Source organism: Camelus bactrianus, chromosome 7 (assembly GCF_048773025.1).
Source record: "Camelus bactrianus isolate YW-2024 breed Bactrian camel chromosome 7, ASM4877302v1, whole genome shotgun sequence".
NCBI classification, from domain to species: domain Eukaryota; kingdom Metazoa; phylum Chordata; class Mammalia; order Artiodactyla; family Camelidae; genus Camelus; species Camelus bactrianus.
Genome location: NC_133545.1, coordinates 82,825,355 through 82,838,544, shown reverse-complemented (window position 1 = coordinate 82,838,544; position 13,190 = coordinate 82,825,355). Strand labels below are relative to the sequence as shown.

Below are 13,190 nucleotides of genomic sequence, written 5' to 3'. Positions count from 1 at the left end.
CTCTTGGCCACTGCAAAGTGCACCATCTCTGTACCCAGGCTAGGAGATGAGGGCCAGCAGAGATGGTTGAAGAATAAAATAAGAAACAAAAACTGGTGCTATTACAAAGGATTTAGGCTTAGCTTCGGTGATTTAGGACAAAACGATTGGGACACTTGAAATGATAGGGAGGAAAATCAGCCCACTAGAGTAAAGAAACTTAGCAAGTACTTTTCTTTTTTTAGAGGAGATAAACCAATTTTACTGTCCATCATTTTGTTATACAAAAATCTAGAAACAGGTCTGTAGAAGAACCAAATGAGAGGCAGGAGAAATAAGTTACAATTGAATTATTTTCCATGACATTGGGATGAAAACCATTTCAAAGCACGTGGGTCTGGCTTCAGAGTAGGTTTTGTTATTCACTGGCCGAAGCCTGCCATAAAATTAAGGTGTTTGGCACCTTGTCTCCTCTACTGGCTTTTGACAAAACCTTTGAGGTCCTCAACGAAAGTGATGGACTCCCAGTGCTCCAGGGTTGTACTGAGTTCCACCAACTCCTCTGTGAAAGCATTGTCCACTCCTTAGTCTGCGAGGAAATCCATTAGGTGGTCATATAAACCCCAATCTGGGGAATCTGTGTTGAGTGTGTAATTAGTGTCCTTCCAGTAACGCTCATTGGTGGACTGAAAGCTCACTTCCTTGATGGAGAAAATGTCACTCTGGTCCCCCTCTTCTTGTCCAACCTCGTCTTCCGGGTAATGACAGCCCAGCACCAGGGCCGTCTTGCTGCCTTCCTTTATAACTTCAACCACAAAGTGGGGAGCGGACATCAATTCAGCCTCCTGTTCTTCAAGCTTCCGCCCTTGGGAGGGCTCTTTGTCTCCATCACGTTGGGGAGGGGTGCGGTTGTTAATGCTGAAAGTCACAGTGATCTTTTCTCCAGCAATTTTCCGCACTAATCTGGCTTCCTTCCCATTCACCTCCAGCTCCCAACCTCCAGACATCCTGGGGAGAGACTTCTACTTCTGTATTTTCTTCTCCTCATTAATCTCATCACTGAGGAAGGCAACAAAAGCTTTGCCCCTTCGGTGTGCAGTCTGCCACCACAGCCGCAGCCACAGGCGCAGGGCCACCCCCTTCCCACCCCACCCCCCAGGCTGCAGGAGGCCGGGCCGCTGCACTGACCCCGCAAGCGTGCTGAGCTTTGCAGCATCTTGGCAGCAAAGGCATCAGAAGACACATGCAGAAGAGCAACGACTTTTTAAACATGCTTATTTTACGCTCGCTACTGTAATTCTTGAAGAGCCTTCAGAAAAAGTCCCTTCTGACACTTGTCATACCAATGCATTTTTTTTTGATTTTTCAGAACTAAAGAGAAGGGACACTCGATGGAGGCAGCTTGGAGCCTATGAACTCATGGGCAGGAGCTACAGTCCACTGGAGATTTTGGAGAGTATCTTCAGTTTTGTAAAACTGAAAGTCTGGCACACGTTACTGTATCTAAAATAGATAAACAACAAGGACCTTCTGAATAACACAGGGAACTATAGTCAAATTCTTATAAAAACCTATAATGGAAAAGAATCTGAAAAGAAAAAAAAATGTATGTATGTACATGTATAACGGAATCACTTTGTTGTACACCTGAAACTAACATCGTAAATCAGCTATACGTCAATGAAAAATTAAAAGGAAAAAACGGAAAGTCTCAGACCATCACCTGAGTTTGTCCACGATACACAAAAGATGTAGCTGCCGCAGTGAAATGCCAAGCCCCAGTGCTTCCCCCCTCTCCCCGCAAGTTCTTGGCCATTTGCTCAATAGCACAGCATAGGTTTACATTCAACTTAATGGAAATACAATTTAATTTGGCTCTCTGTAACCATTACCAGAAGGTAAACCAGATGATTACCAGCTGGCTAAGACTTTTTTCACTCTTAAGCTAATGCCTAGAAGTCATAGGTCTCAATGAGATGGTAATATATTCAAGGGCTCTCACTGCCATTTCAGTTACTTAAAAGACAAGCCTTCTACACCCAGACAAATAGAAACTGAGAAGTCTCAATGATCTAGATACATTACAATAGTTTTTTTTTTTTTTCATTTGAGGCTTGAATTAATTATTCAGATAACATCTCTAATTTTCCATTTTACCTTGCAGGCAGAAAACATCAAAGATGAAGGTTTTGCATCCTTCCAGGGATCCACATCAGACACTGCATGAGGTAGCAATGACAGAGTCTGTCATCTGCCTCAGTTGCCGTTCAAACTGCTCATTAAGCTTTTGTGCAAAGACCCAAGAGACAGCGGAATTAAAAGGAAAAGGAGAAAGTGAAGAAATTCAGGTTTTTGAAAGGCTGTTCAAGGCGAAACATTAGTTCTAAAGAGGCAAGAGCCACAGGTCCATGCTAATGAATCTTAAGTGCATAGATTTCCAAGACATTAGCTTTGTTCTTTGCAGAGGACGAGGCTTACTGCCACCAGTCCTGGGAAGACAGCACACTTCATGTCAGCAGCTTAATTATGACCCACAGTCAGAGGCCAGCATCCTACTCTCGCTTTATTAATATTACTCCAAGGTCATTAGAGGCACATGTCAAAATGGCTTCAAACTGCTCAGGGTGCAACTCCTAGACAATCCCCATTTATTTATGCATTCAGTCAACAAATGCACGTGTCAAACACTTAGAAAATGAACCAGAGTGTTAGCTATGGCTTCTACCTGCTCTGGAAAGCCAGCACACATCGGTATGAAAAATTAACAACAGCCCGAGATACTAGATGGAGTCTCATATACCCAAATGGCAAAGCAAGCGTTACCAGGAAGAAACACACAAGCAGGGCTGCAGGGGGAGGCACGGGACGGATTCTTGCTGGGACTGGTGACTGGAAAGCCTGCAAAACAATTTTGGTGAGTGACTCCTGAGTGTCCCTGAGCCATCTCGCTTCTTGGTGGCCCCTGCACTGCTCTCCCTAGAGAATACTGGCCGCAGACAACAAACGGGAGACCGGTTCCACACAGCCTCCGCTTTATAGGACGCAAAACCAATCTGAAAGATGATAAACAGCAATCTCTATAATTAACAAGTTTCCATCTGCTGATTAGGAAGTGTTAGAAATAAACAAAAACAAACAAAAGTAATTGTGGCGTTTTGGCAAGGACTTGAACATCAGGACTGAAGTGTGCCCTTGCTTTGATTGAATATAATTCAATTCCGTTTAACAAACATCCCCTGAATATCGACTCTCTGCAAAGCTCTGGGCTAGCTGTTTAAGACATCATCCCTGTTCTCAAGTCAATGTAACTGACACAGAAAAAGCTGACTGTATTAGATGAGAACAAAATTAAAACAAACGCCCCGCCCTCCTGGAGATTCTAATTCAGCAGACCGGGGTGGGGGGGCCCAGGAAGCTGTATTTTAACCATCACCCACAGATGGTCCATCACTGTCTTTAATGGGTGGTGGTCACAGAAAGCTGTAAAGAGGAGGCAGCCATTGGGGTATTTTAACAACTGCAATCAGACTTGGGGAAGCACAGGATGGAGAGGGAGGCAGTTTCCAACCAGAAGCAGAGCTACTGAGGCTGCCAAGCGCATCTTGAAGGCTGCAGAATCTTGAGAGGTGCCAGGAAGAACCTTGGGACAGTTCACTTCTAAACAGATTCAGCGGCCTTAGTTCACATCCGGCCTCATTCCTCAGTCTGGAGTGGCCAAACGGGCCATAAATCCGCATGTCAAGTGAAGGTGACATGGAAACGTTTGCTCTGGACCTGAGAGCATCAGTGGCGGATGAGAGCACTTCCTTCAGCTGGAGTCACGCCACCGTGTCCACGGCGGCACCACTGACCTCAGAGCTGAACATTCGGGTGTGTTTTGCAAGGGCCACGAGCCTCGCCCTCACCACTGGGCAGACACTGCCACCGCCTTCCCTGGGCATCAAGAAAAGCCAAGCCACATTCTGCAGATTCCAAGGACCCGAGGAAGTCCAGATGTGGGACTTCTAAGTGAAAAAGTGTCACGTGCTAAAATTTTGAGAAATACCCAAAAATTTAAAAAAAACTTATGCCCCCACAACAGTGCCACTCAGAAGTTACCAAATGGTCATTTGCCAATATTTCTTTCCTTTTTCCTGTATACACTTTGTTAGATAGTTGAGATCACACATTTTTGTATTTTGCTTTTTATGTTTGACTATTATAGTATATAAGCATTTTCTCTTGTTATTAAAAATACATCACAAGAATTTCAATAACTACAATATTTTAACACATGGATATTTATAATAATTATCACACTAATTCTATTTGTAGAAATTGAGATTGTTCTAATTTTCCTTATTGCAAGTGATGCTAATTAAGCTGGCATGACCATGTACCAGTGAAAATGTTCAAGCCAAAGTGGCGTTTTGTTTATAGAGTTGAGATCTTAAAAATAATCAAAAGCAAGATGGTGATGTCAGAGATGCCATTAATGTTTAAAGGCAATTTAGTGAATCTTTCTTTCTGTTTGTCTGATATGAATGGGTTTACAATCACTTGTCTCTCCCTCACCAAAGTGATGTAGGAATTACTGATTAGGGCTATGAATGGAGAGGTAATCAGGTAGAAATAAAGGATGATGTGAAAGTCTTTAGCGGGACTGGAAAACATACGTGTCACACAAACATCCTCTTCCATCAATCATCCAGCCCCACTCTTGCTTCTGCCCCCCTCCCTGTCCTCTGGTCTTCCCCTCAGCCTCCAAGAGTGGGCTTATCCCGGTCCAGTGCCCCGATGGTCCTCAGTCCTCAATCTTGCCGCCAGCACCCAGGATGCTGGGCCCAGGGAACATCCTTCCTGGTAGCAAAAATGGCTGGGGATTGGGGGCAAAAGCCTCTGAAGCCAGATTGACTTGGGTTTAAATACTCTTCCACCTGCTGTGTGATCCTTAACAAAAATCACCGGCCCTCTCCAAGCTTCAGTTGATTCAATAAAACAAGACCTGCCCTCCTCAGGGAATGGTTGCTGCGGCCAGAGTTGGGCTGGGATGGGGATTAAGGAGCCAGGTGTTAGCAAAGTGAATAACCTGCGTTTGCTTGGCTTTACATAAGCTGCTTCCTGTCGGATCAGAAGGAGCTGGTTTTCCAGCAGTAGTGGTGGCCAGTCCTGCAGGGTCTCTCTGGGTCACTTCCCCCTCTCTCTGCCCAGAAAGCGCTAGTTACAAACACCCTCCCTCCCACCACCGCTCCCACGCTTCAGAAAGCCTGGTGTAGCGCTGTCGCCTACGTCTTGAAGTTCTCCCTGTTGGGGCCACCTGTGCGGATGCGCCTGTTGCTCTCTGAGGGAGGTGACGGGCCTGTGGAAGGTGCCAGCATGTCTGAGGTCACGGGAGACGCAAGAGTGAGTTTCTGCTGCCTGGCACTGAGAGCTGTCCCCTTTAGCGCGTGTTAGACCTTCCCTCCTCGGGTTTAAAGCTTACCTAAGGCACTGAAAGTTGTTTCTTATTTCGAGAAACAAAATCCCACCCTCCCACCACCGCACCGGAGAACTGTCTCTACATCTGGAGAGCGCCCTAAAGCACGTGATGCCCAAGACTGAGGACCGGACTTGGGGAAGGTGCAGATGCCAGGACAGAGCATTATTTGATACCAAAGCCCAGATGTTGCCCTGTCTCATTGGAGGAGCTGAGCTAAATGCAGAGCGCCCACTGCTCACTTCCTCGCATGATGGTGAAGTTGGGGGAGATCGCAGGGCGGCGTGAGAACTGCTGGATGGAGGAGGAATGGATGTCGCCTCAGATCGTGACCCACCCGGCTCTGTCCTCCACCCCTCCTCTTGCTGCTGGGGGTTCCCTGAGCTCCCTGTCAAGACTCCAGGCCACCCTGTGCTTAGTCCTTAGTTGGGGACGTGGGGTGAAATCCAGTTTGCATCTATTTCACTGTGACCTTGTGACCTGGTTATTAACTGGGCTTTGGGTGTTCTTGTAAGTTAGCCCCAGTTTGGCCCGCGTGACTGTGGCTGGTTCCCTGGGGCCACATGACACGGAGGAAAGAACGCTTGCTTGGGATCAGGACACACCTGTGCAAAGAACTGACCACCAACGGGGCCCTAAGCCGGCTATGCGTAACCAGATCGGCCTAATGCTTCCTTCCTCTCCGAGCTTCAGTTCCATCAGCTGGTAACTATCCTGGACGGTTGTAAAAATTAAATGGAGAATGGAGGCAAGCCGCCTGGCCCAGGCGGGCTTTTGGCAACGGTACATGTCTCTATGGTGTATCCTCACATCTTGTCTTGATGGAGACGTCATCGCTCTCCGTGCTCCTCTGTGACTGGGTCCCTGCCTTGTCCGGCCATTCTCCCTGGACAGAGACCTACCCCTGCAATTCAGTCCCACCGTCAGCTCTCAGATCTCTACCCTGTCCACAGCCAGCCTGGCCCCCCCAAAGCGGCCTCCTGGGCTCACCCTGCTGGCTCACACCTCATTTGCTGGGCTTCCTGGATACTCAGCCTGCACGGACCTGCCACTTGTCGTACGGGCTCTGGACCCTCCCGCCCACCTCCCCGGTGCCTCCTGTGGGCCAGGTCCAACCTGCACGCGCCTGATCCACCAACGGTCCTGTCTCCAGGTCCTCGTTCCCTTCCATTCTAGCCCACGACCTTCTGGCAAGAGACGACATCAGGGAATTTTCAGAAAGGGGCTGGAAGCCAACTGCAAACAGGGCCAGGCTACCCTTCACGTAGGAACAGCCTTAGCAAGTACTGGGAGACTGCACTCCACTCCTTCATTGGATGATATTTTTGAATGCCTGAGACCCACCGGGCACTGTTGTGGGCAATGGGAAAACCAGTGAACAGAGACAGAACCGGAGACAAGAAGTCCCAGCCCCTGGGAAGCTGGCATCCGCGCAGGCTCAGCACACCTGGATACTGACCCAGTTGGAAGGGGAGTCTGAGGTGGGAGAGGCAGGCTGGGGCCAGCTCTGGGGAGCCTTGAATGTGGGCAGGGGAGTTGGGGATTCAATATCCCTGATGGGGAAGAACCCACGGTTGCACATGCTTCAGAGGGGGCGGGGGACGGTAACAGGATGAAAATGGACTCCTAGAAAAACGAGTCTGAGGCAAGAGATGGATGAGTGACAACAGCAAGCTTTTGCACTAGCATTTGGCAATTTACAAGAAGCCTCCTCAGCTGTCACGTCGCAAGACCCTCCTCCTGGTGGTGGTGGTGGGCGGGGGGCAGGTCCCAGTCCCCAGCAGAGGGGGAGCTGGGCTCTGAGGGGGCACTTGCCTGGGGCCCCAGAGCCAGGGAGCAGCAACGTGGAGCCTCAGATCCAGGCCTGTGACTCCTAGATGCCTAGTCTGTGTGCTTCCTTTCCTAGCAAAAATTTTATTGACTCCAAATACATTGTGCATTTTCAAGAAGCACTCTTGATTAAAAATTTTAGGAAACCTTATTGCAATGTTCCCAGAAAAATACTAAGCAGGGGGAAGATGAATAGAAATACCTGGGGTTATTTTTCCAAGTACACATGGGCACCCTGCCCCTCCTTCCTGGCTTTGCTCCCAAATTCTGACACTGTGGCCTCGATGCATCTAACTTGCAGGACATCCTGTGGCTCTACCGTCTATCAGCCTTGGCTGCAGCCTGTCCAGCTAATTGCCCTCCTCCTGTTGTCCAGGAAGCTCAGTCCTGGTGGTTCAGCCCTGAAGCGAGAGATGTTACTGTAACACTCCCCATGAGAAGACCCGAGGAAAACACCCCAATTTGTAATATGCGGACAATCATACGATTAGTGCTGGTGGGATTCCCCCCTAGCTAGCTCCATCCACGTGGATATCTAACCTGAGTCCCAAGCACCAGCCCACACACAAGTTCTCCATCAACCCAGCCCCTCGTCTGCTCTTCCCCATCTCAGTAGATGGTAACTCTGTTATTCCAGGGGCTCAGGCTGAACACTGGGAGACATCCTTGCTCCCGTGATCTGCCCTCCTGCCTGGCATCCCCGACCTCATTCCCACCCTTCTCCTCCCTTGGGCTCCAGCAGCTCTGCCTCAGGACTATTCATTCAGCCCATCGATCACAGCTGTGCCAGAGGACCTCTGCCCTCACGGCTCCCTCTGCCACGATGCTTTTCCTCCAGGGATGTGCAGGGCCCTTCATCCCCCTTCCCTCAAGCCTCTGCTCCAGCATCACTCATCACCTACTTGTCTGCTCACCCCTAATCGCCCTGCAGCAAGTAGCATCCTTGTCCCATGTTCACTCACGTTCCCCTTCCCGCTGCGCTCTCGTCATACAGTTTAACACCACGGACTAACAAATACGCATCCATTTGCTTATTGTCCATCTCCTTCCATTACAAGGCACGTCTAAATGAGAACCAGGACTGTTTGGTTCACGCGTGGTGCCCGGGACACAGCAAATCACTCAGTAACATTTGAATAAATGAACATTACTGCCGTCGCGGTAGGTAAATACTCTGCAGATCTACTGACTTTCCCATTTAATTAGCAGAGTCATTAGATGACCGCCCCTTCCCCACTCTCCTGGGAAGTTGAGTGCTTCTCTGTGGGCACTCACACAGCATCACGCAGCTTCCTGAGCTCTGTCCATGACTTCCAAATTGTAAACAGACTGTCCAGCAGGGGTAACAGGTGTAATTCTGGGTGAGGTTGGTTGGTGATGGCTCTCTTAGGGGTAGCAGTTTAGATTTCTATTGGATACAAAACATTTTAAGGGTGGTGAACAGAAACTCTGTGTATCTGCCAACAGTGGTAGTAATGGAAAGATAAATGGCTACCATTTTTGAGAGCCTACAATTTGTCAGCATTTTTGCTAAGCATTCTTTTAAATATTTATAAATATGTACATAATGGACTATATAAAATATAAATAATATAAATATATTTATATTTGAAACATATAGAAATATGTGTATAAATGAAATATAAATATGTAAGGAAATTTATGAAAATATAAATAACATAAATAATAACATCATATAAATATGTGATATAATATAAATAATATAAACAAAACTGACTTTAGATTTACTTGTTCCAGGGTATAAACTAAGCAGGGATCAACTACACAACCAGGAAAAGGGAAGAGGGAGCAGAAAATGCCCTCAGCCAGCCTCCCTGCCGTGCCGCACTCTTCAGAGGAGCCAACCTGCGCCCTGCAAAGGAAGGTGTCCTGAGGGCTCCCCGTGGCGGCAGCACAGTCCTGGCAGCTTCATCACTGGGTGCACGCTTGGTGCTTCACCAGCCCCAGTGCACCCAGCCCTCTTCTTCAAGCAAAACCGGTTTGGACTGTGCTGACTGCTCACCAGGAACTACAATCCATCAATGAAAGAGGAAGTGCAAATGGGCTCTGTCACCACTGGTGTCAGCTACAGGAGGCGTGGTCTCCTTTGAGCATCTCTCCTTTCAGAGGAGCGTGGGCAAGGGTTCCCAGTCCTGACCCAGCGTCTGGGGCAGACATCCCTGGAGCCAGAGTTCTCGCACCCCTCACTCCCTTTCTGTATTTGATCGACTTCTGCCCCACTCTGATTTTCTTCTTTTCTGCATCCCAGATGGGCTGTGCACACCCAGTGGAGGGAGCCCTGGGGACCCCTGACCAAGAGAAAGTGCCCAGTGAATTTCCACTGTGACAGTCACCCAGCTGCTGCGTTTACTTACTTAAGTAGCTGAACACAGCAGGTACAGCCCTGTCCTCAGGCAACTTACAGCTTAGGGAGACAGTCAAGGAAACATAGAAACACGCACGTCATATGCACTTAAGAATTGCAATAAGCCACGGAGGAAAAGATCAGTTGCTATAAGAGAAGCAAGATGAGGGGAACCTTGGAGACAGCGGCAGAGAAGACCTCTCAGCAGAGGTGACACATGATCTGAGATCTGAGAGCAAATGAACGAGGCGACCAGGATGGGGGTTGTTTTTCTAGACAGAAGCAGAGCGAGGGTGAAGATGCAGCGAAGGGAATTCCTGGCGGTTCAAGGAACTGAATGAAAACTAGCGAGGCCGTACACAGTCAGCAAAGAAAAGAGCCCTGGGGCAGATGTGAGCAGGGGCAGGTGAGACAGGAGCACCGGGAAGAAATGCAGGTACACACTACTATATATAAAATAGATAAACAGCAAGTTTCTACTGCATAGCACAAGGAACTATATTCAATATCTTGTAGTAACCTATAATAAAAAGAATATGAAAACAAATATATGTATGTATATGTATGACTGAAACATTACGCTACACCCCAGAAATGGACATAACATTGTAAACTGACTTATATTACAATAAATAAATAAATGCCATGGGGAAGGTTTTGAGGGTGTCAGACATGATCCAATGGAAGTCCAGGGGTTCTGGTGATGAACACATCAGTTTATTTAAAATGTTTTTTCCCATTTAGTTGAAACTGGGACATAATCCCTCCCACATCAGAAAAAGGACACAGAGAAGAAGTTTGCGGCTAGTGCTTGTACAAATGTTCATTGGGGGCTGGTGAGCAGACAAGGAAGTCAGCTAGAGAGTTTGATGTGAGGTGTATATTAGGCATCTACTTAGAGATCTCAAGGAATGTGTCTCCTTATCTATTAAGTAGTAACAGAAAGAAAGAAAGAAAGAAAGAAAGAAAGAAAGAAAGAAAGAAAGAAAGAAAGAAAGAAAGAAAGAAAGAAAGAAAGAAAGAAAGAAAGAAAGAAAGAAAAAGAAAGAGAAAGAAAGGAAGGAAGGGAGAAAAGAAAGGAAGGAAGGGAGAAAGAAAGAAAAAGAAAGAAGGAAAGAAAGAAAGAAAGGAAGGAAGAAAGAAAAAGAAAGAAGGAAAGAAAGAAAGGAAGAAAGAAAAAGAAAGAGGGAAAGAAGGAAAGAAAGGAACAAAGGAAGGAAGGAAGAAAAAGAAAGAAAGAGAATGAAAGAAAGAAAGAAAGAAAGAAAGAAAGAAAGAAAGAAAGAAAGAAAGAAAGAAAAAGAGAAAGAAAGAAAGAAGGAAAAAAGAAAGGAAGGAAGAGAAAGAAAGAAAGGAAGGAAGGAAGAGAAAGAAAGGAAGGAAGAAAGAAAAAGAAAGAGAAAGGAAGAAAGAAAAAGAAAGGAAGGAAGAAAGGAAGGAAGGAAGGAAGGAGGGAGGGAAGGAAGGAAGGAAGAAAGAAAGGAAAGAAGGAAGAAAGAAAGAAAGAAACGAAGGAAGGAAGGAAGAAAGGAAGGAAGGAAGGAAGGAAGGAAGGAAGGAAGGAAGGAAGGAAGGAAGGAATGAAGGAAGGAAGGAAGGAGCAGCAGTACAAAAGCCTAAGATTGCAGTTTTAAATGGGGGGGGGGGTGGTCAGGGAAGAACTCCCCGCGGGTGGTATCTGAGGAGGAGGGGAAACAGGCCACCTGGACATCAGGGGAAGGAGCATCGGAGCAGAGGGGACACCAAGTGCGAAATCCCCAGGCAGGTGCACCCTGGAAGGCGGGAGGGACATTAAGGAGGCCCAGAGGCTGGAGCAAGCGAGCAGGAGAGGAAAGGGGACTGGGTCATGTAGTGTCTCGTAGGCCACTGAACAGGCTTTGGGAGCCGCCAGAGGCTCAAACAGAGAAGTGACACGTCCCAGATTAGGTTTCAAAAGTCACAGGCTTGGGGGATGTGTTGCCATATGAGCCAAAGGTGGAAAGAGGGCAGGCAGGAAGCTGCTGCAGGAATCAGGGGAAAGATGCTGGTGGCCAGGGCTGGGTGCGGGGTAGCTGGGGACGTCCGAGAAGAGGTCTATGTGTGGGGATGGAGGTTTGAGTGTGGGGTACAGAGAAAGGAGGAGTCAAGGATGATGCTACAGTTCTGGGCATGAGATACAGGAAGTAAAGAATTGTCATCAGCTGACACCGGGGAGACTGTGGGTGGCGGAGGCTGGTGAGCAGGTAAGGAAGTCAGCTGGGGAGGTCAACGTGAGGTGTTTATTAAGCATTCGCTTGGAGATCTCAAGCAGGAGTGGAATATTCAAGCTTGGAGTTCAGAGGAAAGGTCTGAAATGGACATATCAGCGTGAAAGTCACCAGCCTACAGATGATTTTTTGAAGTCACGAGAGTGGATGAGACCGTGAAGGGGGAGGTGTGGGTACAGATAGGAGAGCGCTAACGTCCGAGTCCTGGGGCAGCCCACAGGTGCGGGGAGTCAGGGCAGGAGCCCAGGATGCCATCAGTGAATCGAAAAAAAACAGGAAATTACGTTTTCCTGGGAGTGGAGAAAGTAACGTTTCTTGGAAAGTGCTGTCAAGCATGTCAAGGGCTAGGAAGGTGAGAACTAAAATTTGACCGATGGATTTTCCAGAGTAGAGGCCAGTGGTGACTAACAAGAGCTGGAGTTATGGAAGCTGGAGCGGAGACCTGGAGAGGAGCTGGAGGCAGTCCAGATTCCTGGCTGAAGACGTTCTGCCTTTCGGGAAGGAGATGGGTGGAAGATGGAGAGGGGCGTGGGCAACGAGGAGCTCTGGGAGAAAAAGCTGGTGCACAGTTAGAGGCGTGATCTAACAGAGGAGGGGAGGGGGTGATGGAGAGGTGTCCTCAGCTGGTGACAGAGGGCAGGTCTAGTCCCCAGGCGGGTTTAGAGAGGGCTGTGGGGAGCTCATCTACCAAAAAAAAAAAAAAAAAAGAGGCAGGAAGGTTTTTCTGATCCCTTCAATTGTCTCAAGAAAGTGTGATGCAGGGTCATCCATCATCTGAGAAGGAAGGAGATGGGAAGCCACCGTGTGAGACACTTGCATTTTTTAAAATCAGTAGCAAACGGGGAGCAGCTTCCGTGGGGGTCTCTAGTCACTTGCTGGAACAGAAGGAGGGGAATTCTTGGGGCAGCCGCACACAGCAGGGGTTATGAGTCCTGACGTGGAAATCAATGTTCCTGGCCTCTAGACACCTCTGAAAGAACAGTCCAGGCTGTAAGTCAGTCTGTTAGATTGATCCCAAACTGTCCCTTACATGCTTTTTATGTACCGCGATTTCACACTGTTTCTGCCGTCCTTTACACAGACAGCAAGATAAATAAAGGGGTCACGTCTCGCGGCAGGGCCTCCATCAGCTGGAACTAGAAGGGGCCCTTTGACAAGAGGACTTCTGTACAATCAGTTCCTGAAACCTTAGGACTTTCCCCCACCCCTGCCTCCTTCCAGCACCGGTATCGAACGCCATTCCCTAGAATAGATCTCAATTTAGGAAACAATTCTGACGACAAAAATCCAGCAGGGAAATTCAATAAAGGCTGAC

General features: G+C 47.9%; 1 pseudogene; it reads right to left on the bottom strand.

Moving 5' to 3' along the window:
- Window positions 1-452: 452 nt before the first annotated feature.
- On the bottom strand, window positions 453-6,605 carry LOC105080683 (complement component 1 Q subcomponent-binding protein, mitochondrial pseudogene; annotated as a pseudogene).
- Window positions 6,606-13,190: the final 6,585 nt, after the last annotated feature.